This window comes from Eschrichtius robustus, chromosome 9, assembly GCF_028021215.1.
Source record: "Eschrichtius robustus isolate mEscRob2 chromosome 9, mEscRob2.pri, whole genome shotgun sequence".
Classification (NCBI taxonomy): domain Eukaryota; kingdom Metazoa; phylum Chordata; class Mammalia; order Artiodactyla; family Eschrichtiidae; genus Eschrichtius; species Eschrichtius robustus.
The window spans coordinates 68,033,072-68,058,088 of NC_090832.1; the positions used below are offsets into that span (position 1 = coordinate 68,033,072).

Sequence of the window (25,017 nt, forward strand, 5' to 3'; positions counted from 1 at the left end):
GTAGACTTTTTGTTGATGGCCATTCTGACTGGTGTGAGATGGTATCTCATTGTAGCTTTGATTTGCATTTCTCTAATAATTAACAATGTTGGGCATCTTTTCGTGTGCCTCTTGGCCATCTGTATATCTTCCTTGCAAAAATGTCTGTTTAGGTCTTCTGCCCATTTTTTGATTGGGTTGTTAGTTTTTTTGATATTGAGCTGCATGAGCTGTTTGTAAATTTTGGATATTAACCCCTTGTCAGTCACATCATTTGCAAATATTTTCTCCCATTCTGTGAGTTGTCTTTTCGTTTTGTTTGTGGTTTCCTTGATGCCCATCCGAGTTCTCAAGAAACTGCCCTTTACTAATTGACGGGCAGCCCCTACACACACGCCCATCTCCACTCCTGCAGATGAACTTAGTCACTGACTGCCTGATTTCATAGATGGTCTTTGACCTAAGGACGGAAAATATGGTACATGAGCCCTAAATGCCACATCAGAATCTGCTTTGGGTGGTTTCTGTTTGGGCATTGCCAGGGTGGTGCTGCCCTTCAAAGACTGGGACCCAGAGCGAGATACGAGATACAGTGTTTTCACTGCTGTGTCTCATGACAGAGGACAGGTATCCTATGCTTATAATTCACCTGGAGAGAATGATCTGGGTCATTTTTAAATAAGATACCTGATAGTATTTTTAAGAAACTGCAATAGAAAAAATTTTTAATTCTAATATGCTTCATGAAATATAACCATTTTAGTGCTAACAAGCTAGTCAACTTTATGCACAAATAATTAAATTGCTAAAGGACCTGCGGCTTTGTCACTTTACTTTGACATTTTACTGGTAGCACATGGAAAAGCAGTCATGTTTCCTTTGGGGAGAGGGATGTAGTCTCCCCAAAGTGTAGTGATGGCAGTGTTGCATAGGATAGGGGTGGCCTTTAGGGTCAGATGGGCATGGATAAAGATTACATATCATCCCCTCTCATCTCCTCCAATGTGACCTTGGGCAAGGCACATTGCCTCTCTGAGCCATGGTTCTCTCATCCACCGGGTGTGCTAATAATACCCGAAAACTCCTAGCACAGTTCCTGGCACGTGCAAGTTTTGAGTCAATGGAAAGTATTAGTATTACTATGCATAAATACAGGCCAGTATTCCATTTTTTTTTACCTTATAAAACCTACAGAAACCCCCAAATTATTTCAGGTTGTGTATTTTCTTTTTTATTGAAGTATAGTTGATTTATAATGTTGTGTTAGTTTCAAGTGTACAACAAAGTGATTCAGCGCTATTCTTTTCAGATTCTCTTCCCTTACAGGTTATTACAGAATATGGAGTATAGTTCCCTGTGCTATAGTAGGTCCTGGCTGGTTATCTATTTTATAAATAGTAGTGTGTATATGTTAATCCCAAACTCCTAATTTATCCCTCCCTCCGTTTCCCCTTTGGTATCAGGTTGTGTATTTTCAACACTTGTTTCTTTTTAGCTTCGTTTCAGAATTGTCAATGGCAAGTTGTTCTGATTGCACCATCCTCTTAGGGAGGGGTGGGAATCTGAACGAGCTCTCCACTATATTTTGGGAACGTAAATACCTTGAGTATCAAAGAAGTGAATTTTCTAGCTGGGGTTCTCCAACTAGAGTAACTTGGTCCCAGCATCTGAAATGTGTAAGTGGAAACTTTCAGAAATGTTTTATCTTAATTAATTTCCTCCATCCTTTCTGAAATGGCTGCTCCCCAGTTCTTTCTCTGTTGCAGCAAAAAAAAAAAGCACATTTCCTCACATCACCTTCCCATGCTAGTAGAACAAAACACAAAAGCCACAAGATCTATGATTCAAAGGTCTTCTGCCTCATACAACTGACTGTTGAAATTCTGTGTGAAATGTAGATTTAAAAAAAAACCCTCATCTCTGTAGTTTCCAAAAAATTAACGTCAATGGACCCTTTTCTTTTTAAAGCCCTTCTGGTCATAAAATGGTGTGTGCCTACTCAATTTAGTGCTTCTGAATATGAATAAGGACTCCAAGGCCACTCACAAGTTAGCATGTTTATTGCTAAAGCTGTCACCAAGTTTTTAGTAATATTTTTATACAGCATGAGACCAGCAGAACATTTGAGATTTGACCTTTTCCAGCAGATGGTAGTCTCGAAATGCAATTTGTAATTTTAGAACTAAGTTTTGAACTCTTGTTTTCTGACCACTGTAATTTCTCGTTCTACTCAATCCAGAGGGAAAAAGTGATGGAATGTGTGTATGTCTGTGTATATGTACAATAGTTATTTGTTAGCCCTAAAAACCAATAGTGTGACTTTGCACAGAGGACCAGAGCGGCATTTTAAAGCTCAAAAGTCAGATTGGCCCAATGGTGTCATCCAAGTACAACCCCATTGGGATGCTGAGAAAATCAGGTTATTTTGCTTGGTGATTCTTTCACCTCAAGTGAAATAATATAAACACAATGGAGACAATTAGCTTAAAAACACTGTTTCCCGGCGTGTGATATCCCTGTCCTCGTAAATTTTGGCAAACCTGGATTCAGGTTCAAACAAAAGCATAAAACAATTCTGAATATTTTGTCTTGCTTTCTTATTATCAGTCTAAATCCGAGTAAGGTAGGAAAAGGTGATCAGGACAGGAGAGAATTGACAACAGGATACAGGAAGCAATACTGGAAATCGGAAAACCAATAAACCAAACCACTTTTCTGTTTCTTAGAAATAATGTTGCTGGTGTTCGATTTGTGATGTAGATAAAAATACCTCCACCTGTAGTTTCCTGGGGAAAAGCTAAGGGGGCTTTGCTCATCAAATCCCATTCAAGCCACTGTGAAAATCTTAGCTAAGAGTTGAGTTGTAGGGCTAAAGAATGCAATCAGCCTTACTTATACAAGAAGTGTAAGTAAGGCTGATGATGATCTGGAAAACCTGATCATTTCACAGCTAATTGGTATAAACGTTCCCTTGCCCACTGCTTGCAGATGGAGAGACCCACCTGTATTTTTTATGACTGTTGCTGTAATTAAATACCATTTACTTTTTCTTAGCTTAAGAATGCAGGTCCCACTGACTTTTTCTTTTAAGTAAATTTAAGTTTGTGCAAGAGGGAATTACTTACAGATGATTTCCCTTATCTGGGATATGTTACTTTACTTGTAAGTGAATGAATAGTAACCATTCAGATATCTCTTTTTTAAACTTTCCCCCAGTTTTCCTAACAGTAAATATGAAGAAATGAAAAAGCAGTGCTTTCATGCTTAGTGTAGCATTACCATATCTCCTCACCCACCTTTTCCTAAGCACAGTCTGGTGAACCACTTCAAGATTTTGTGAGGTCTTCGGAAATCAGTGTAGCTGAGAAAAACCATGAGAGCAGGAAGTGTCCATGGCGGTCTTATTCACCATTGTTCTGAGATACCTGAATGGTGCCCAGCACCCAGGAGGTCAGTAAATGCTTGTTGAAGAGATGATTATGTATTGTCCTCTGAGCTTCTGGGGTCCAAAATACAGCCAAGAAAACTAGTATGTGAAGCAGCCTACAGCTGCACCATTCAATAAGGTACCCACTAACCACGTGTGCCTATTTAAATGTACACTAATTTAAATCGATTAAAATTAAAAATTCAGTTCTTCAGTCTCACTAGGAACATTTTAAGTTCTCCATAGCCACATGTGGCTGATGGCTACCATTTTGGACATCACAGATATTGAACATTTTCTGCATTACAGGAAGTTGTATTAGACAGCCTGGTAGAGTATCATTAGTAGAAGCAGAAGTTAGTGGCCCCAGTCCTTTTGAAGTGAGATTCTCACGCGACCGTGACGTGCACTCATACGACAAAAAGTAACCCTTTTAGATCTCTCCTCCAACACTGTAGGAGCTCAGTCAGGAAAGGTGGGTGGCCCGCAGAGGTGGCCATCTCTTTGGGACTGTTAGCCAGACCGACATTCCAGTGGTCTACACTTATTTGGCTACACTAGTTGTTAGAATTGTGAAATATTTGTACCAGTAACTAAAGAGCTGCTGTGTCAAGCTCTTCCGGAACCTCCTTCGTATGCCCCAGAGGCCCTGGCTATTGGCCTAGGATGCCCCCAACCTCCCCTTGATCCAGCAAAATGAGTTAGTTAATGCATGGCCCATCCGCAGGCATGGGAGGCTGCTCAAGGACCCTGCCCCAGCACTGCAGATTGGTTAAGTGCTGACCTTGACCTCCAGGAGAGACTGCTTCCTAAGAGTCGTTGTTAAAGCTGCCCCATCACTACCATGGCCAAGTCGCAGATCACAGAACCATTAGTCTCAAGAAGCCTTTTAAAAGCATCTCACCCAACTCCCTCATTTTACTGAAGAAATCAAGTCCAGAGAGTCACTCAGCTAGTTTGTGGCCATTTCAGATATAAAACTCTCCTAACTCAGTTTTTTGTTTTTTTGTTTTTTGATTTTTGCTCTGTCTTCCTGTTGTCAGTTTCCTTAACTGTGAAATGGGGATTTGTATCTTTATGCCTCACAAAGCTGTTAGTAAAAAGAATAATGATACCCAACATGTTATATATGTCTTAAGAGTTCGCAAGAACTCTCTTGATTGCATTCTCATTTGATCCTCACAGGAACCTGTGAAAGGTGTCGAGCTCAGAGGCAGTGAATGACCTGACCTTGATAGCAAAGCTCCTGTGGGTGGCCGCGGTCTGAGTCTCTTAGGGCTTAGGAAACTATAAACTCTCTTGTAAATGTAAGATAACATAACCACATGGCATTACTAGTTTTTAGCTTGTGGTATTTTGCAGTTCAAGATTTAGTGACATTGAAAGTGTAATTTTGTTCAAGCAACGCTTTTTTTTTTTTTTTTACTTTGATAATGTGCCAATTGCACAGACTTTGGTTCAGCACTAAAACAGAAGTGGGCTGCTTCAAAGTATATTTTTTAAATGAGAGAATCCAAATTTGTAATTAGCTTTAAAAATGCTAGTTTTGCAGTTTGAGTAGCTAAAGAGCTTCTGGTAATCATTTCTGTCATTAGTGGTGGTTTATTTTTTTTTTTTATTCCCCCCCCTCCCCAAGTAATTAGGCCCTTTGGAAAATACAAACTATGTTCTTTCTTTGAGGGTCAGTGGTCATTTCCTCTATCACCACCTTATTTTTCACACCCTATAGGCCTGGTGTACTGAGAAAATTAACCATGTATCCATTTGTGGCAAAGAAAAATCACTTAGAAGCCATTCCACCCACTTGACACCTAATTATCAGGAGAATGCTATTTTAAGTATAAAGAGAAGCCACAGTGGAGGAAATGGTCCACTTCTTGATACATCCTTGGTCTTTTGATAGATTTGATAGAAACACCCCTTAGTTCTAGAGAAGATTGTTGAGAAGATAAATTTAACTCACTCCCAAAATAAAATTAATTTTCCCCCTCTCTTTTTCTCTCTGTGAACTGCTGCCATTTTATAGTATATACCAAACTATGCAAAACTGAGTTTCTAGATAAGGGAAAGAGTGGGGTTATTTCATTCCATATCACAAAAAAATCTCTCTTCGATTTTCTTTTATTAGTGTATGAAAATTGTGGCCTTCTCTACATCAATTATCCTGTAAGGTTAAATATGTAAAGGGAAGAGAGCAAGAAACTTTATTAGAAAAAGCTATAAATGGAAAGGAACTTGGGCTTGTGAACCCTGATTTAGCATTAGTAATTTGTAGTCACATTTGGGAACAACGTGTTTGTATGTTTGGTTGTTTTTATAAATTTATTTATTTATTTATTTTATTTTTGGCTGTGTTGGGTCTTCGTTTCTGTGCGAGGTCTTTCTCCAGTTGCGGCGAGCGGGGGCCGCTCTTCATCGCGGTGCGCGGGCCTCTCACTATCGCCGCCTCTCCCAGTGCGGAGCACAGGCTCCAGACGCGCAGGCTCAGTAGTTGTTGCGCACAGGCTTAGTTACTCCGCGGCATGTGGGATCCTCCCAGCCCAGGGCTCGAACCCGTGTCCCCTGCATCGGCAGGCAGACTCTCAATCACTGCGCCACCAGGGAAGCTCCTTTGGTTGTTTTTAAAGTATATATTATGTATGTGTCCTCATTCTTCTCCGTGTTACATATAACAGACTCTCAACTCTCCATTGTACTCTGAGATACAGCCTCTCTCCTGTCCATATAGGACCTTCGAAGTGTTTACGATTATCTAGAATTTTCTTGGATTTTATTTATGCCATTCTCCCTGCTTCGTGAAGATACTGTTGGAGGTGCTGACAAAAAAAAAAAAAAAAAAAAAGGCGTAAGGGTATAACATTTGTGATTTATAGCCAAACTTAGAGTCACTGAGTCTTAGGATTATCTTGGAGTCGTTCAAGACACTAGGCTTGAAGAGATCTTTGAGATTGCAAACGTTTAATTCCTCCAGACTTACTAGGGTAGAAAGAGGATTGATGAGCAAGGACGTACTTTTGAACTTCACCGCCACCAGTGTCTGTACCCATGCACTCAGCATTACATGAGATAATGCACGCAAGGCACCCGGCACCAGAGTTGACACATCGTAATAAGCACTCGGGAGGGTTAGCCGTTATTATGGGCTTGTCTGATTTGGTCTTCACATCTCTTTCTGCTCTCTGATGGCCATGCTGAGGAGCAGCCAAATGTCCAAAAAATAGGAAAACACCAAATGGAAGGGAAACACAAGGCCTCAGTCTTCCAGAAACAGAATTTATCAGCGCACAAATAAAAATGATTGTTTCTCCTCTCATGATGATGTGCGGATTACTTCCATACTCCCCCTCACCCTTTTCCAAGTGAGGACCCTACGGACAAGGGGCAACTCCTCCCTTGCCCAGATCTGACTCAGTCTGGTCTAATGAGGGCAACTTGCTGGTAAACTTAACCTTATTCCCATTTCTCTCTTATGTGGAAACAGTGATCTCTTCACTGTCTTCTGCATAAGAAGAACAAAAATACAACCAAAGTTTGGTTGTCCCTGATTAGAACTTTGTTAAGGTGTGTGATGAGCAAGTGCATTTTTTCTGTGTCTGCGATAAAGTGGGTAGTTAAATAAATTAAACAAACACTCATGCTGTGGCAGGAGTGTAAATTGGTACAGCTTTTCTGAAAAGTCATCAAGACCCTTAAAGCTCATTTGACCCTATAATTCTTTTTCTAGGACTCTACCTAGGAAAATAGTCAGAAATTCAAACAATCTGATATTCAGATATGTCTTTCAAAGTGTTATTTGCAGTAACAAAAAAAAGAAAACAATATGTAATTCCAAAAATGAGAGAAATAATGAAATAAACAAAACCCTTTTCTACGGGGTGTAATATTACGTAGACATTGAAAAGCATGTTTCTGAAGAATTTTTAATAACTTGGGGAATTGCTCACATTCATAAAATATTGAATTAAAAAGTAGAAACAAAACTCTGACTGTTTTTGTGTATCTGAAAAGAATACTGATCCACAATCCCTTATCCCCAATTCTGAATCCTTTTGGGTCAAAAATCACAAAGGTCTCTTGGTGACTTCTTTGGTAGAAAAATCTGATCTGAACTAATGTGAGGCTCTATTTTATCTGACTAAATAAGAATATGCATTTATTTTGCTGCAGAGATTTTTAATGGGTTTGATTATGGGGTCCTGCTCCAGATTCCAGTGGGGCATCATGTAATAAATGGTAGTTTAGCATTGTAATACTCTTTAATATCCAAGCAGTTCTGAACTCTGAAGTGTATCTGGCCCAGGAGTTTCATTTAAGGGGTGGTGGACCTATACAACAAAATATCATGAATGATTTATCAGTGTCAAGGTTACAGTTGATGTTTATTTTTTCTTCTTTTCCGTAAATCTTTCAGATGTTCTGTAATAAGCATGGATTAATTCATCCTCAGGAAAAAATAAGTACTATTAATTTTTTCAAAAACATATTCAAGGCATCAGAGAATCATCTCATTTCAATCAGAATTCTCGAATTTGTCATTTGCTTCCTGTATCTTCTTGTTAATATAACCATGTGTTTTTTTTTAATATATAAATTTATTTATTTATTTATTTTTGGCAGCGTTGGGTCTTTGTTGATGCACAGGGGCTTTCTCTAGTTGTGGCGAGAGGGGGCTACTCTTCGTTGTGGTGCGCGGACTTCTCATTGTGGTGGCTTCTGTTATGGCGGAGCATGAGTTCTAGATGCGTGGGCTTCAGTAGTTGCAGTGCGTGGGCTCAGTAGTTGCAGCACTCGGGCTCTAGGGCACGTGGGCTTCAGTAGTTGTGGCACACGGGCTCAGTAGTTGTGGCGCACGGGCTTAGTTGCTCCACGGCATGTGGGATCTTCCTGGACCAGGGCTCGAACCCATGTCCCCCGCATTGGCAGGCAGATTCTTAACCACTGTGCCACCAGGGAAGTCCCACACGTGTGTCTTTTGAATCAAGGTGTTGTGATTTGTTGAAAGAAAACATTCATGCGATTAAATAGAGAGATAACTGATTGGACATTGACCTATGTCCAAGCTGCCTTGGGGTTCAGGAGAGCACCCGGTGAGGGCTGTGCTTCCCCCTGGGGTGAGCCCCAGCATTGATACCTGGATTATTTTATCGTATTCTGTTTAGATGGACCGGTCCAGAGGCACACCGTAAGTTAGAGGTCATGAAAGCAGGGGAAGGGATGGGGTATAGTGTGATAGCAGGGGAAAGGGGACGATGTTAACATGCAAGGTTTCCTCTACTAATGGACAGTCTTCTTCCCCGATCAGGTGGACACTCGCTGACCTGTCACAAGGTTGCCCCACAGAGCTTTGGGGTCCATGTCTGAATGGATTGCCGTAGCCTTCTCTTCTCTCCCTTCGCCCGGTTCCCTGCATCCTAAGACTTGAAGCCAGCACGGGACCTGGAAAAATTACATGTAAGTTTTGACTAAGGTTTCTTTCCTCCAACCAAACAAGGCTAAGAATTTTCTGAGATGATAATAACAAGGTGTCTTGAGAACTGTAATTGAGGAAGGGAACGGGGTTAGAATCTGCATATTGGTGGTTCCCTAACTCAGTGGATCTTACACATAAGCTTGCTTCAGCATCACCTGGAGGGCTTGTTAAAGTCCAGCTTGCTGGGCCTCGTGCCCAGACTACCGGATTCAGGAGACGTGGGGTTGGAGGGGTAGGTCTGGAAATTGGCTTTTCTAACAAGTTTCCAGGCAATGCTGATGCAGCTGGTCCAGGGACCCCACTTTGAGAATCACTGCTTTAACTCAAGTGTGACTGAAAGGAGGCATGATAAAGGTAGAAAAGTGTATGAAACATCACTAAATTAAGATAGTGGTGCTTTACTTAATACATGGACTCATCTCTCAGAAGAGAGAATGTTAAGGTCTCCTCAGCACTGTCACCTTTGAAAGTCCAGCCAAGTAGATGTCATTATTCTGTGCCAGCTCGACTCCAGAGGCGTGAGTACCAGCCACTCTTTGCCCTTGGCTTTCAACAGGGTTAACTAACAGTGCTGTTAACAGGCTAAAATGACAGCTACGGTCCTTTTGCAGGTGTCCTCATCATGCTTTTAGACACACTCAAAAGAGAAAATCTTTTTCCCCCTGGACTGGGAAATATATTGTTCCCTTTCAAAGTGTATCATCCCAGTATGATCCTTCCTCTCATACACTTAAATGTGACTTGATTTACAAATCACATATGGGAAGGAAGGTGCACCTCTAATAAACAGTCCAAGCCAGCAAGTCCAGGGTTTTGTGGGGTTTTAAGTCCTTAGGACTGACATATTTGGAAGATCAGCATGTTACTGTGTTAGCTTTGGAACAAGCCGGCCACCTCTCTGCCGAGGACAAGAACAATTTATTCCATGTTAATAGACTAAAGTAGAAGAGTTTGGCTCAACAAATGCACACTAGGGTATACGGGAGCATACATGCAAATGTACAGATGTGCCTGTGAACCTATATGCATTTTGTGTATTTCTAAGCTTTCAACGTAGGAGTTTTACACAACATGTTTTCTTTTGTTTCACTGAGTCAATGTGAGTGTAAAAGTAGTCTGAGTGATGCTGTCCAGGAAATGTTTGAGAAATTTCTGGGCATTTTGAATCTGTGGATAAGTATTGTGATCTATAACATTTTACTTCAATGTGGTAAATGTTATCATTCAAAGTAGCACTTAGGGCTTACAGTTCTTTTACTCTAACTCTCTGAAATTGAGAATAATCACTTTTTTTTTTTTTTTAAACATCTTTATTGAAGTATAATTGCCTTACAATGGTGTGTCAGCTTCTGCTTTATAACAAAGTGAATCAGTTATACATATTACAATATGTTCCCATTTCTCTTCCCTCTTGCATCTCCCTCCCTCCCACCCTCCCCATCCCACCCCTCTAGGTGGTCACAAAGCACCGAGCTGATCTCCCTGTGCTATGCGGCTGCTTCCCACTAGCTATCTATTTTACATTTGGTAGTGTATATATGTCCATGCCACTCTCTCACCCTGTCACATCTCACTTTTAATAAAGCAACTCCCAAGCAGATATGTAATGAAGGAGCATTATCTATTGCCTAAACGTTAACGGAGCCCAAAATCCCGGAGATAGATTTAAGTTGCGTGTGTTTAAAATAAAAATCACAAAATCAGACAAATAAGACCAGAAAAGCAAGAGGTGATGAAGGAGTTCTAAAAGGAATTAATCCGGAGCTGTCTTCTGGGAGCTGCCCAAAGGGCTGGTAACAGGGTTGGTATTAGGGCTGACGGAGTTGTGAGCGATGTAATTACCTATTATCACTCTACCCTTACCAACTGTAACATCTCCTTCAAGCCCTAATTGGCTGTTCCGTACAGCATTCTGGGAAGCTTCAGTTTATGAAGATCTTCACCAAGAAGTAAAAGAAATAGGTTGGATCGAAGGCTCCTTAATCTCGCTCCTGCTTTCCTGCTTTGGCGTCTGTGAGTGTCCACGTTTACACTGCAGGTTTTCCTGATGGATGACCTCTGAAGTCAGTCAGTTTAACAACTACGAGCCAGCACGGGTAGAAGGCTGCTGTGACACCTCAGGCAACTTGGAGCTGCAGACTCCTGCCGGCCCTGGCGCCGCCTGCCTGAAGCTCTCACTGCAGCCTTGGGCGAAACGCTCAAGGTACCAAGTGCCTAGCGCATCTCTATAAAAATATCATGCATGTGGAGGCGAGGGGTATGTGGGACCCCACGGTGCTTTCCCTGCAGTTTTGCTGTCAACCTAAAACTGCACTAAAACATTAAGTTTATTAATTTAAAAAAACTGAATACCAAATGGTATGATGATTCCTCAAAAATTCAAACACAGAACAACCATATGATCCAGCAGTTCCACTTCTGGGTATAAAAGAAGTGAAAGCAGGGTCTTGAACAGGTGTTTGTACACTCATGTTCATACAGCATTATTCACAATAGCCCAAAGGTGGAAGCAACTCAAGTTTCTATCAGCAATGAATGAATAAAGAAAATGTGGTATGTACATACAATGGAATATTATTCAGTCTTAAAAATATGAAATTCTGACACATGCTCCAACATGGATGAAACATGAAGATACCAAGTGAAATAAGCCAGACACAAAATGACAGATATGATATGATCCCACTTATATGAGGTACCTAGACTAGTCAAAGTCACAGTCAGAAAGTATTTAGAAGGGTGGTTGCCAGGCGCTGGGAATAAAGGGGAAAGGGAAGTTAGTGTTTAATGGGTACAGAGTTTCACTTTGGGAAGATGGAAAAGCTCTGGAGATGGATGGTGGTGATGGTTACACAATAATGTGAATGTACTTAATGCAACTGACCTGTACTCTTAAAAATGATTTACGTGGTAAATGTTATGTTATGTGTATTTTACCACACACACAAAAAACCCCTGAATGCCAGAGCTTACTTTCCTTCTAAGAATACTGGGCAGAATACTAAGTAGTGCTAGACAGGGCTGCTATAGTTTGGGAGGGCGGAAGAGGCACAGATGGCTGTGTCCCTCACACCTCCATCAGCCCTGACACTACCCTGGCCCCCTTTGGGCAAATGTAAGGGACCTGCAGAATGTTAGACTTCAGTCTTAGGAATAGGTTTCCTATCGGGACAAGGACATATTTGTCAGAAACCACTAGGGAAATTTGCCATCAATGACCATCATCTCTTTCAAAATGCCATTTACACACGCAGGAAAGCTGCTTCACTGTGATGGAGGGGATGTGTACCCTCCTGTGTTCCTGTCATGGGGCTGCTGCAGTTCATGTGAATTGTGTCATCATAAATGAGTCCGTGTACCGCGCCCCAGGATGCGTGCCTAGTGGTGGCAGGTGACAGGTCTTAACAGTGGAGGCAGATGTGGAAGCAGGAACCAGGGGATATAGGCTTGCCACAGACTGAAGCCTAGTAGAAAATGGAAACTTGGAAAGAAAATTAGTGGCAAATAGTTCTCCTGCAACAGGGCTTCTAATTATAATGCCTGTTTGACATTCTCCCGATGAAAGTACAGTTCATCCCCCATCACCAAATCTCTGTAATATTGGGCATTATGGTACCCATAAATCACAAAACAATTGTAGGGGTGACCTGCAGGCTTGTGAGAAATGTGCAGGATTGAACCCACTGAGTCCATTTGGGCCCTACTTTGGGGGGGATTTTGCTCTTTATTCTAGGTTTCTAGAAAGCTGGCCTTGCAGAATGATCAGTGAATTCTCACGGGGCTAGTAGCCATGTTTCCCTCAGGTCTCCTTTACTTTACTACTTTACTATTTTACTTAACTCCTTTCAGGCCCTGCCCTTAGGTCTGACCAGGGATTGTAGTTCCTGAAGAGCGGTGCATAAGGATCCATAGTTTCAAAGAGCTCAAAAACCTCTGTCCTAAATTATCCCACTTCCTCCTTAAGACATCAGAATCACTTAGATATGTGAGCGGCATTCATGTGTGTGTATTATATACATATACATACATACATATTGTATACATATATGTACATACATACATGCGTACGTATGCATTTGGCTCAAGGAAAAGGTATAACCAAAAAAGAGGAGAAATAAAGTCATCAAAGTTGAAGTACAGTACACCTAAATCAGTCGCTTGTTCCCACCCCCGACTTCCCAGACCTGCTTAGAAATAAACTCTCCATGCTTCTCACTTAGGTGATGGCCAACAGGGTGTAGCAACAAAGGTTTTGGAGTCAGTTGCCATAGGGAGCTGCTAAAATATCAAAAAACTGGAATTAAAGGTTTTTATAGAAAAGAAAATACAGGTGAGCAAGGTCTAAGAGAGAGGAGAAGTAGGTGCTTATTCATCTTTGACATCACACGTAGCTACCGGCACCCTAAGCGTGAGTTGAAACGACATAGATACAGACCCTAATCAAAACAAATTCGGCCCCAGGAGTTTGGAGACCATGATTTCTGGATGGAGACCCTGACACAGATTCCCCTCAACAGTTACCCAGAGGAAAAGCCATGAGGTAGAGAAAACCAACAAAGACCGACCCTCGGGGGCTCTCCTGGTCAGCTCTCATGGCCCCAAGAATCAGATGTGCCTGGTTACAGGCACTGAATTCGTATTTAGCGATGGCTCAGCTACCTGGGACCCAAGTAACCAGAACCCTGAATTAACTAGCCTTCATACTTCCTACCCACCCCTCCCATACCCCACCCTACCGCTCACATCCCACTTCCCTTTTTCAGTGATAAAGATTCAGAAAACAAGATAGCTTTGGTTTAGTAAAGGTAGAGAATATACCCTGGAGGATATTTGTAGTTGGTGACACTGACCTGCTGAATCACTGAGAATGGTTAAATCCTTTATAATTAGGAAAAGAAACTGCTTTGGAAACGTTTTCAACAAAAAGCATTTTCTAACTGTCTGTCAATTCACCGGAAAACTGAAACAAACCAAAAACTCTTCTTGTCTTCAAATAGTCTAATCAACTGAGGTTTTGTTGTACCTATTTTCGTGTCTTAATAATAATCTAAAGATGTTGACTTAGAATAGAAAAATATACAATTCATTTTTATTCTTGAGAAACCGTGCAAGTTTTGGCTTTTACCACCTTTCCAGTGCCAGAGTTTAAATCTCAGATATTCTGTTTACATTTATTCTGTTTATTATGTTTGGAAGCGCTCTAAAAGTTGTGATGTTAATGATAAGATTGGTGATAAAACAGTTTCATGAACATATATATTTAGTTCTTATTGTCATTGGGGAACCATTGGCATGCTTTTGAAGCCATTCTGTTTCTTTTTTAAAGAATGTACGTGATTATTTATAACATATTGTTTCACAATTATGTTCTGCTCAAGGCATCATCAAAATTAATTTTCATTCTCTGCGTATACACTCATGGTACAGATAAGGGTGATGTGACCAGCATGGTAATATACAGGTCCAAATTTCAAAAGGTGTTATTCCCTGCGAATCTCCAAATAAACTCAGCCATGCATGTGACAGAGCTGGTCACCAAGTGATGTCAGTTGTAGTACGAATAGTTTGTCACCTTATTCTAATTAATTTCCAATCTGTTGCTCTTTTGAAATTATTTGTGTGCTCTTTTTTGGATGTGCCTCTACTAAGGAAGTGACAACTCTTTCTCTAAGCCGTAATTTAACCCAAGGGATAGCTACCCTCTTCCAAGGACACCCCCGTTAAACTGATCACTGTGAGGCCCCTGGCGGGTGGAGCTCTGGTACAGCTGGAGAGTGCCCAGACCATGGTCATGGTGAGGAAGAAAAGTATTTGCAAAGCTCTGTAGTGTAGCAGGATTCTTAAGCGTCCTTGTTATGCTTAACTAGAAGCTATACTCTATTGTTTCTAGCAGATTTTCCCTGTATTTCATGTCTGCTTTGTCACCAGCCCAGATGACTATACTAGATCCAATGTATTAAGTGTTCTTAGTGACTAGAAAGAGCAGAATCAGAGAATTGTTTCCTTTTATCAAAACAGAAGTAGCTTTATTTTCCCGATTATAAAAGTAATACATGTTTATTGTACAAAACTTATAAAATAACAGAAGAGAATAAAGAGAATAAGTTACCTTTCATCCAGCTACCCAGATACAGCCTACCTGTTAACTCCTACTTCTGTGTAGTTTTCCAGACTTTTTTTCATTTTATCAACTAATTCCCAATTTACAAGCAGTACTCTGGCATGCTGACATCCCACAAATTGGTGGAGTTCAAGAATGATGCCTTTGATATCATTTTCTAGGACAGTGATCGCCTAGTCGCTTATTTTTCTCCCTTCAAATTACAGTCATCAACTCTTGCAAGGACAGATACCTCTGTAGACTCACCAGTGTCTTTATGGAGTGAAAATCACTATTAACTGTTTTTTTTTTCATTTCTGTATTCTGTCAATAAAAATAATTTTTGAGTGGCCCTGCAAGATCCTAGTGGGCCTCTGGAATCATAAAAGAAAGATTTAATGAGGACCAAGATGGTTTTAGTGTTAGATCAACTGATTGTGTTCTAGGTATTTAAAAATTCACAGTTGATACACTCTAAGACAATTTGGCAGAAGTGGGAAAGGTTGATTACCCAAATTCCCCCCATCCCCCAGCCATACTCCAAACAATGTGGACTCCAATAAAATTCCAGTTTTACGTTCAGATATAGCCCTTCTTGTGCTATGAACCAGAGAGAGTTTTCCTTCAACTCTTCATGCTTTATCCCCCTTCAAAGAAACTTCTCTTCAGATTCCTCTGGTATGGTGTTCGGGCTGTGGCGTGGGTTGTGCTGCATATCTCTGTGCTTCCCTTTGGAGAGAGCTCGACTTTGGATCAGGATGAATCCTGACTCTTAGCCAAAGTTAGGAAGGGCTTTGAACACTGAAAGAAAACCCAGATTAAAATTAAGGGGATTGTTAATGGAGTCATCTGAGAAAGGTTGAAGGGATGCCACCCACAAACCTTACGTCAGTAGAATAGAAAGTGTTTAGTAAACAGCTGCTGGAAGAGATTTTGTGTTTTAAGAATGATCCATATTAGGCATTGGGTGTGGCGAGGTCTTAGCATCCTCTGTACAAGACTTAGGTTCTTTAAAAAGCGGGTCCTTCTAAGTTCTTCCCTCTGCATCCCTTCTCATCCTTTGTGTCCTTGTATATAATAGGGACACAGTAGGTACTGATTTGAATTAAAATTTCTGTAGCTCTTGAGTGACAGATGAACGAATGCGCTCAGTCCAGGTATATATATCCTGCCTTCTTCAGACAGTATTCGAAAGATGCTTTGGTAAATGCCCGCAACTGTATCGAATGCCCGGATTGGGTACTGGTGTGGGAGGTGGTCTGTAGTGCTTTGATCCTCCCTTGGAGAAGGAGATGCTCGTGTGGATAGTGAGAACTCGGTTCCTTGCCTTCAGTTTTGGTTTGACCTCCTTGCTTCCCTGAGTCACGGCGTTCGCTCATCGCGGCGGGCATGTCACAGAAACCTAAGACTGTCCCTTGGACTGTTTGTGACACTGACTCTGAATTTCCAGTGACACGAACAGCCAGCATTTGTTGTAAAACTTCAAAAACTCACTAAGAAGTTTTAGTTGGTTTGCAGTTGACATTGAGATTAACTTTCTCTAACCTAAACCAGTGAAAACTAAAACGCTCCTCACCACATAAAAGTTTTGCTTTCGCTGTGTTCAGACCCCTCCCACCCTGTCACAGCACAGTCATTTGGAGTCTAGCGTGGGGAGGTGTGGCTCTCCCTCAGTCGTGGATGACCCACTTTTTTGTAACACTTAATTACCCGTGTTTTTACAACACTAGTCAGAGATTCTGACGCTAGTGGACTCTAAGCCCCGAAAGATTTTCTCATCCATCTCATCAGCGCTACTCTTCAGAAGGAGGTGTGAGCTCTGCAGGGCGTGTAGCTACTGGCGATGACAGCATTTCCTCTAGTTTCTGGATAATGAGCAAGCACACAGGTAAAGATGCCTTTCTCAGCGTTGACTCTTTTCGTGTCTTCATTATTTGGTGGAACTGACTTTTAAATATTAATCCTTACCTGCGTGTGTTTGCTGCTGTGCTTTGCAGAGGGCTCAGAGGAACATGCATTCGGATTGGTACCCAGGGACCTTAATGACTTAACTTTTCATGAAAAGTCTAAAGAGATGATGATAAAAAAATAGACTCTCATCTCTATCCTCTCTATGCCCCCAGAAAACATCCTCTTCCTCAATTTTTTTTTTTTTATTTGCTCTCAAGGTGGGTGTTTCTCAACATCAGCGGCTCCGCTTGGCAGGGAGAGCGTGTATGCATTCGTGCTTGGGGAGCTGCAGGCTTGGGGAGTAACTGGATGGAACAGACAGAGACGAAAATGCAGAGAAGGGAAGGGAGACAGCAAGGGGATGCTGTGCCTTGGTGAGCCTTGGCCCACGGCACCCTGAGAGCAGATTTAGGACGAGCGCTATTGCCCTAACCTTGGCAAAATCATTCTTGACAGCCTGCTCTGTTCTAGAGACGTTGACGTTTCTGGTGTCACTTTTGTTCATTAGAGGAACTTTTAAAACACCGAGCTTGTTGCAAAACGAAACGTTGTAGGTATCATCTGCCCGAATTTACAGAAATGTGTTTGGGGTGCGTTTCTTTGCTAGAAGCCGGTTGACAGGCAGCTCACAACAGGGCGGTGGCGGTGCCTGGCGGATCGCGCGTGCCACTGCGCTGCCAGCTCACCACTGTGGAGTCTCTGAAAATGCCCAGAGATAAGTCATTTTCCCTGAAAGTCCTGATACAGAAAAAGGATGAAAGTACAAACACTAACTGGAAAAAATGTCACACATTTTAGCCACTTTGCATCCCTTGTTAGAACAAACCCTGGCTTGGGTTTTTTTTTGTTTTTTTTTGTGTGTGTGTGTGTGTGTGTTTTTTTCACATTTGTGGACTTGTACGGTAGGTGGAGCAGTGTGGGTGGCCCAGAAAAAGTAGCGGTTAGAATAAGATTTTCCATTTATTGCCCTTTATGCGTGGCTAAAAATAAGATTCATACAAATCAGAATGTGTAGTGCAAGCACAATCACTCTGTTAATTCTGATGACTGGCTTGCCCACATCTTTGCATCTGTCTGGTAAGTGGTGCATTGGGGAAATAAATGTGTCTCTGTTTCAGCAGTAGCAGCAAGGCGGCCAGGTTTGGGCGCTGTGTGTCTGCTTGCGATAGTTTATCAGCATTTTCCCCTTCTGAAGGAAGAAAGGCACAACTCATACACAAACAAGTTGTGTCGCAAGAAATAGTGACGGGATCCTTGAATCTTTTGTTGAAGAGTAATTGCCTTGTTTGAAATGCTGTTTTACAGCATCCATCTTCTCGGCTCATTGTTAGAAAGTTGTGTCTTGTCAACTCATAGGACAGCAAGGGAGGGATTTCTTAGCAGTGTTGCGGAGAGATTGGAACCCTTTTGTTGGCATAGGGACGGGGTGGCGGGGACAGCGGCGGGCACAGGCCTGCTCTGGACACAGACGCCGGAGGGGCAGTTAACCAAGTAAAAACTCCCTTCATCTGACGGCCGAGTCTCCTGCAACCACAGTAAGTGGTAACGTGTCGGTTTGTGGCTACAAGAAATGGCAAAGAGAGGTGATGGTGGTGTTCACAGGGAAATTTGCGCCTCCGTGATCCCAGTGATGGTGCTGTCCCTTTTCTACTGGCTGAGTGGCTGTGACATTTCCAAAGAACGAGAATGTCTACAAGTGTGCTAAAGCCTTGCAGTTTGATGTCATTTGGGAAATAAGATGAGTCAAGAGAGCAGTCATTCCAGAAGCTTCTGGAAACTGATGACTGCAGATCACATTCCCCACTGGTGTCTCCAACCTCAGCAGATGGTGAGGCAGGAGTAGTTAAAGTGAGGCAAGAGCTTTGGGAGAAAGAGGACCCAGCCTCAGATCTTGGCTTAGCTACCTGTTGACCTTGACCTCGTTATTGAACCTCTCCCAGGCCTGGATGTCTTTCATTAAAAACTGGAACAGGGGTAGTGCCTACCTCATAGGCTGCTGGTGGGGAGTCAGTAAGATCACGTACGTGAAGCCCAAAGCCAGCCTTCAGTAAAAGGTTGATGGTGATGCTTATTCGTGCTGTTGCATCCTACGAATGTGGTGGAGAATTTCAGGGCATTTGTGGGGTTCCCCGCTCTGCTCGGAGTACAAATTTTGGAATTAAATGGACACAAGATCAGCCTCTTGTTCATCGTTTCTCAATCAGAAGGCTACAGGTCATTTCCCAAGTAGCTTGGCTCTTCATGGGCTGCTGATACTCTCCAGGGGCTCAGTTTTTTATTTTGCCATTAAATTAGCACCCTGGAAGCCTCTCTTTCCTCTTAAGGTGAGCCCTGTGTTGAACATAATCAGTTATTTTTACCTTCTCACTGTTTTTTATTTAAACGTGGATATTTCAGTTCTGACATCTGTGCATGTTAATTGTAATACCTGCTGATGTACATCATGAAAGAGAGAGCGCTAATGTTATAATCAAGGAAGGTTTTAAATACTTCAGGGGGGAATGGGCAAAACTTGAGGAGCAATTAGCTTCCATGGTGGTCTAATTCCCTGTAGACAATATCACATCTGTTGTCACATCTGATCAATCCTGTAGATAACCAGATGCTGACAAGAAGAAAACAATTACTGTTTCTTCTCCTTTTTATTATTTTGTGCAAATTATTTTGTTTAATGTAATGTATACCTGCCCTTCTAGGAGTCCTTTTCTGCCCACCAAAGTTTTCCATTAAATAAATACATTGCATATTTCATAATAAGGTCACCACTGTAGGTATCACTTAACTTTTTTGGGTTAACCTTTAGTATTAGATGCTAAGGAGTTCACATCAGACTCTTCAGCCTCCTCCGTGACCTTCCTGGGATGCAGTTTCTTCATTTATCAAATTAATAAAGAAATTATGACTGTACCCTGACTTGGCCTCACTTGGGACCTGGCCAGAAGTGATAAATGAGACCAGTAAGCTAAGGAATTAAAACATGGTGCAGGTATAAAGCAGTGATGGCTTGCTTTTATCAATTGATGTCTTTTGCTAGTTTTAAATTTTTTCTCTCCAAATTTTTCTTTTCATGGTCTGTCCTACCACCCCAATCACAGATACAATCTCTGATTTGTAATGTAATGTATATGTTAACATCATCATTGGATTTTCTGGATCTTTCATGTTAGGACCCATCAGTCTGGTGGGGTGCAGATATTTCTCAGGTTAACTACACCAGTAAAACCTTTCTTTCATTGGAATGGGACCCAGGTTCTTTCAGTGCGTCCAGACACTGCTGGTTTTTCCTTTTTCCTGTTGAAAGAAATGGAAGAATGCTTTTCAGGCAGAGCAAATCATTCTAGGTGACTAACAAGTTCCTAGCATTGCAGATACAGCCTCAATCCCCTCCATGAACACACCTACTCCCTATTATCTTTGCCTGTCTTATTGCACTTTGCCACAGACAGAAGTTTCTGTAAAAATCATAGACAAAAGAAGGTGATAAATTTGGCTCTGGCTGTGATTTCCTACCACACCTTCCTAAGGAATGACACAGATTCTGAAATTCATCTCGTTGATATACCGCCTGCTTCTTCCTGCATAACAGCAAGTTTTAACCTATCCTTCATGTGCAGTTTGAGGGTACTGGCCGGGCTAGGCTCATTATTCCTTTGGTTGAATAACGTAAAGCATTTGCAATGGAGATTTACTCTAATGATGTATTTTAAGTGCATGTCCTCATTGCCGGTTTAATGCATTCGGTCATGGAATGCTTTAGAGTTTATTGCTAATGGATGAATCCTCGGGAAAATTGACATTTTCAATAAGATTGACATCTGGAGTGAGAAATAGAAATCTAATGAGAGCATTTCAGCCGAGGTTTGTAATTAGGGCTGAATGGAGTAAATTTGTCCACGCACACCCCAGAAGGGTACCGTGGAAGGTGGAATTACACACTCTGCTATGAATGAGGCGTGAAGGCCAATGGATCAGTGTCAGGCCACGACACTGTGCAGTATAAATGATACTGTCACCAAGTGCTGCACCAGGGTATCAAGGGAATTCCACTCCAGTAAATTACATTACTTAGACAGACCTGAAGGCATTGTGTCGGAATGAGAGGAGGGAAGAGAAGGCTGTCAGCACCAAGCGGAAGATATTACATCACAGCTGGCTGCAGGGGTGGACGTCACCTGTTTCCATTATACCTGGCGGTTTTATATTCTCCTTTGTTAATTAGTTTTCAGAGGTTACAAATGTGTACATGTGAAAGCACCTCATGTCTCCTGGGGTATAAGTTTCAACTGACCACAAGGGAGTAAATGTAAGTTGATTTGTATAAACTGGTTAGTGCTGGATTCCCTTTCTTGTCATTTGTAGCTGGTGATACTAGATGTTCATTTCTAACCTAGCCCTTGTCTTATTTTCTTTTGGTGGCCATCCTACATACATTATGAGGATGTAATCATCCTTCTCTCTGTAACATTGTTTCTTTTCCAACACCCTGCCTTCATAAGAATATACGTTTCTTTAATCCTGTCCTATCATTTTTTTCCCTCTCATCACCTTCCATCCCGAAGGGCAACAAGTTGACCAGCGCCTAACATTTCATTTCGTGAAAGAATTCCAAGTTAAGAACAGTTGATTCCTAGAGTGCCGTTTGTGGAGAAAAACTATTTTTTCGCTTCTTCTATTTTCTTTTATCCCCCCGCAGTGAAGTGAGGCCACCTTTTGGGGGGAAATATTAGGAGAAGAAAATAAGAGCATCAGTTGGACCCCTGCCTTCTTGGCCACTGGAGGTGTTCTGGGCACTTTGTCCACTTTGACCTCCAATGCCAGTTCTTGAAAAAGCCATACCAACTGCTCGGGGATTAGTGACAGCCACTTCTTAACCAAAAAGCCGATGTCCTCTCTGAATGGATAGAGAGTTGAAACTGCATCATTTGGACTTTCTTAAATACGTGTTACATTTTGTCCTTAGTGAAACAAACCTGATAAGCATCTCTGATGCTTCTGTTAACAAGGAGAATACATGGTATTCTGCAGAGTGTCTCTATAAGGCTTCCAAACTGCAGATTTTGAGCAACCTTTCTGAAACAGGGGACACAGATAGCAGTGGCCATAATACCTTGGATTTGACTTTTATTCTTTCCAAAATAATACTTGACCCATATCAGGGTATTGTAATTTAGTCTTTATTTTGTAGCCATAGTTACAATCTTATTTTATTCATCCAAACATAAAACTTAGTAAAACCAAGATACTTGGAAAACTAATGTTGAGGGTGGATAGGAGAAACCTTGGTTCACAATGGTTGATATTGTGAAGATGGTTGATATTTCTGTATTATGTTAGGTACCATCACCTTAATGACATTTTTAAAAATGCTGTTAGTTGATGATTCTAAAGTGATAACTAAGTGTAAGAGGCAGATGCAAAATGTCTTAGTATCACGTGCCATCCTCAGCATACAAGGACTGTGCTTATAGTCATTGCCTTATTTACTAAAGCGACACAACAAGTCTGGGACCCTTAGGTTGTATGTGAAATGAGAGTCTCTCCCTAAATAAACTTACTAGAATTTTTTGCCTCTGTATTATGTTATTTTGATGGTAGTATGTACCTTATATCTTATATTTTCATTTCATCCATGACATCGATTGGGAGATCCCATGTGTTTTGCCATTGGCCCTAATAATACACATGCGACATATTTCTTTGTCCCGGCTTCTTGACGCAGCATGCTATCAAACTACATCTTTTGAGTTTTTCTGAGTTGAATCCTGATGGAAGGTGTTTAACAGCATCTAAAATGGAGCTGGGTTAGGTGCTCCTCCAGTCTGTAGAGGTTCCTTTGTTCCTGCCTACCTACCCATGTTTGACTACATTCTCTCTCTCTTTTTTTTTTTTTTAACATTAAAATTGGAAAGGGAGAAAGGGGGAGCTCCTTAGGAGGAATAGGTCTATGGAGAATTGTCAGTACTCATTCAGAAGCTATTCTTAGTTCTGAGAAATATAATGAACTTGAGCTTTGAGTCCTGCTGAATCTCCCATTAATGATCCCGCCATCACCACCACCTCTCCTCTTGATTATGCTTTCCCCAAAGACTACTGGTATTTTTCCTCTAATATTCTGAATGGAGTATCTTCCAAGGAAAACACATCTTGGAAGGAATTGAGTCCTGTTGCCCAGCAGGGCAAGCCTCTAAATTTACTGGATGATTCCTAATTGTCCTATGAAATGCTTCTATGTTGCATTACCTTGAAGTCTGCAGTGTAGAAGAAACTTTTCCATAGGTCTTGATTTACTTGTCAGAAGTCAGCCCATTAATGTTAGCACTTCACTTACATGATCATTATGGTGTTTCCAACTGAAAACAGCTGCCACACGCTCCGTGTTCCCGAGTTCCCAGTGCTGCAGAAAAAGGGACTTTTGTTCTGACTTGATGAGGGAAAAAAGGCAAACAACAACATCAGCCCTACCACCAGAGATCCTATAAAGACACGTTCAAATGAACAATAAAGCCGTTTGTTCACAGATGACATAAGGATATAAGAATTTAAACAATAAGACCTCTTGTGAAATGTGGCAAAATATGCACCACAAACGTTGTGAAGTTCTCTGTCTCAGGGAAGCCAGTTTTTACACGGGCTTCAAAAAACCCATTAACGTATAAAGCACCTTTTAAAAAAGAAAAGAAAATCACTTGTCTCGCTATAACATTAAAGCAATTTCTGTTCTAAAGAAAGCTAAAATGCATTCATTTAGATAAAGTGCATGCACTATAATTTATAAAAAATACAGTACTCTATTAGGGAATACAGTGCCTCTTCCCTCCTCTGCCTGAAATGGGAAATCCATCATTTGGTCAAGACCCTTCTTCCTTTGAATGATATTTATTTCTTCAAATGAAAAAAAAATTCTTTAAATCACTTAGATTCAAGATGAAATTTTAAGGCTTGACAGTACTTCTCTAAATCCTCTGACATTGGTGGAACACTGATAATCCTGCTTTAAAGGAAATTTTTAATTAAATTTACTTTTATTTAAACCCTATCCCTTTTTTGCCTTGCACCTGTGAGGAAGGCTTGGTATATTTGTAAACCCCAACAAGGCAATGGCAGGAAAATGCAGAGATTTCCTTGTCAGCTTGGATCAGGTCTCTGATGATGCCCCCAGATTATTTGTTTTGAAGATTCTGATGCTTAAAATGTGACCCTCCTACTTCGATAAAGCAAAAAAAAAAAAAATGTTACCTTCCAGGAAAAGTAGGGGGGAGAAAAAAACACAATTTAACTGGCCAGAGGTGCTTGTTGAGCTGACTTAGTATTAAACTCTAAAGATTTTCAAGTATTTGCAGATGGATATGTATACAGCATCCTTTCAGAATCCTCTTAATTGAAGAAATGTTTCATCTCTATCTCTGTTGACAGAAAAGATTGCCTACTGATAATTGCTTTGCTTAAGTGTCTGATAATATGCCAGGAATGAGAGCATTCTGTGTTAGGTCATCTTTAATTATGCATGTGCCACCTGTCAGCTCTAAATCAGTACCAGATTAAATCCTCGTGGAGTCAGTTTGGGGAGGGTTGGAGGCAGGCTGGGATGATCTCTTTTAGAAACAACAAAAATACAGAGTAGCAAACATGGCTTATAACCTGCAGCTTTTTTAAGGAGCCTCGTCTTCATTGTTCTTGGGCAGGAATAAACTCTCGGTACAACTGAAAGACGTTTGAAATCTCGCCCAGGCTACCTCAAGTGGCGATAAATTGCTGCGAGAGAGGATGGTAGTCCCATCTGTTGCATTTCCTTTTCGCTCCCTCTCGTCATTGTAAATGAGCCAGGGAAAAGCTCAGAAACATTTTTTATAAGCTGTGTGAGGACAGGAAATATGTTAATGATGTTAGATTTCCTACATTCCAGGGTTGGTTTTTTTTTCTGTCGTTTGGTTGGCTTTTTTAGAAGGACAAATGTGGGTTGGAAATAATGCTTGTTACCCTCTGTCAGCTTTTGGTAGTTTTATTCTCACTTTTCAGGGTTGTTTGGGACTTTCTGGCGGGATGTTCAGTGTTCTTTACTGAAGGTTCTGTTCTCTCTTCTATCCTTTGATA

The 25,017-nt window shown here is 41.2% G+C and overlaps 1 protein-coding gene across 2 annotated transcripts in view; it reads left to right on the plus strand.

Moving 5' to 3' along the window:
* Positions 1-25,017, plus strand: part of BACH2 (BTB domain and CNC homolog 2) — a 360,151-nt gene that overhangs the window by 191,861 nt on the left and 143,273 nt on the right. For both annotated transcript variants that reach the window (XM_068551454.1, XM_068551453.1), the window contains exon 3: positions 8,709-8,857. The gene's annotated coding sequence lies outside the window, so the exon portion shown is untranslated. The remainder of the gene's footprint in view (positions 1-8,708; positions 8,858-25,017) is intronic.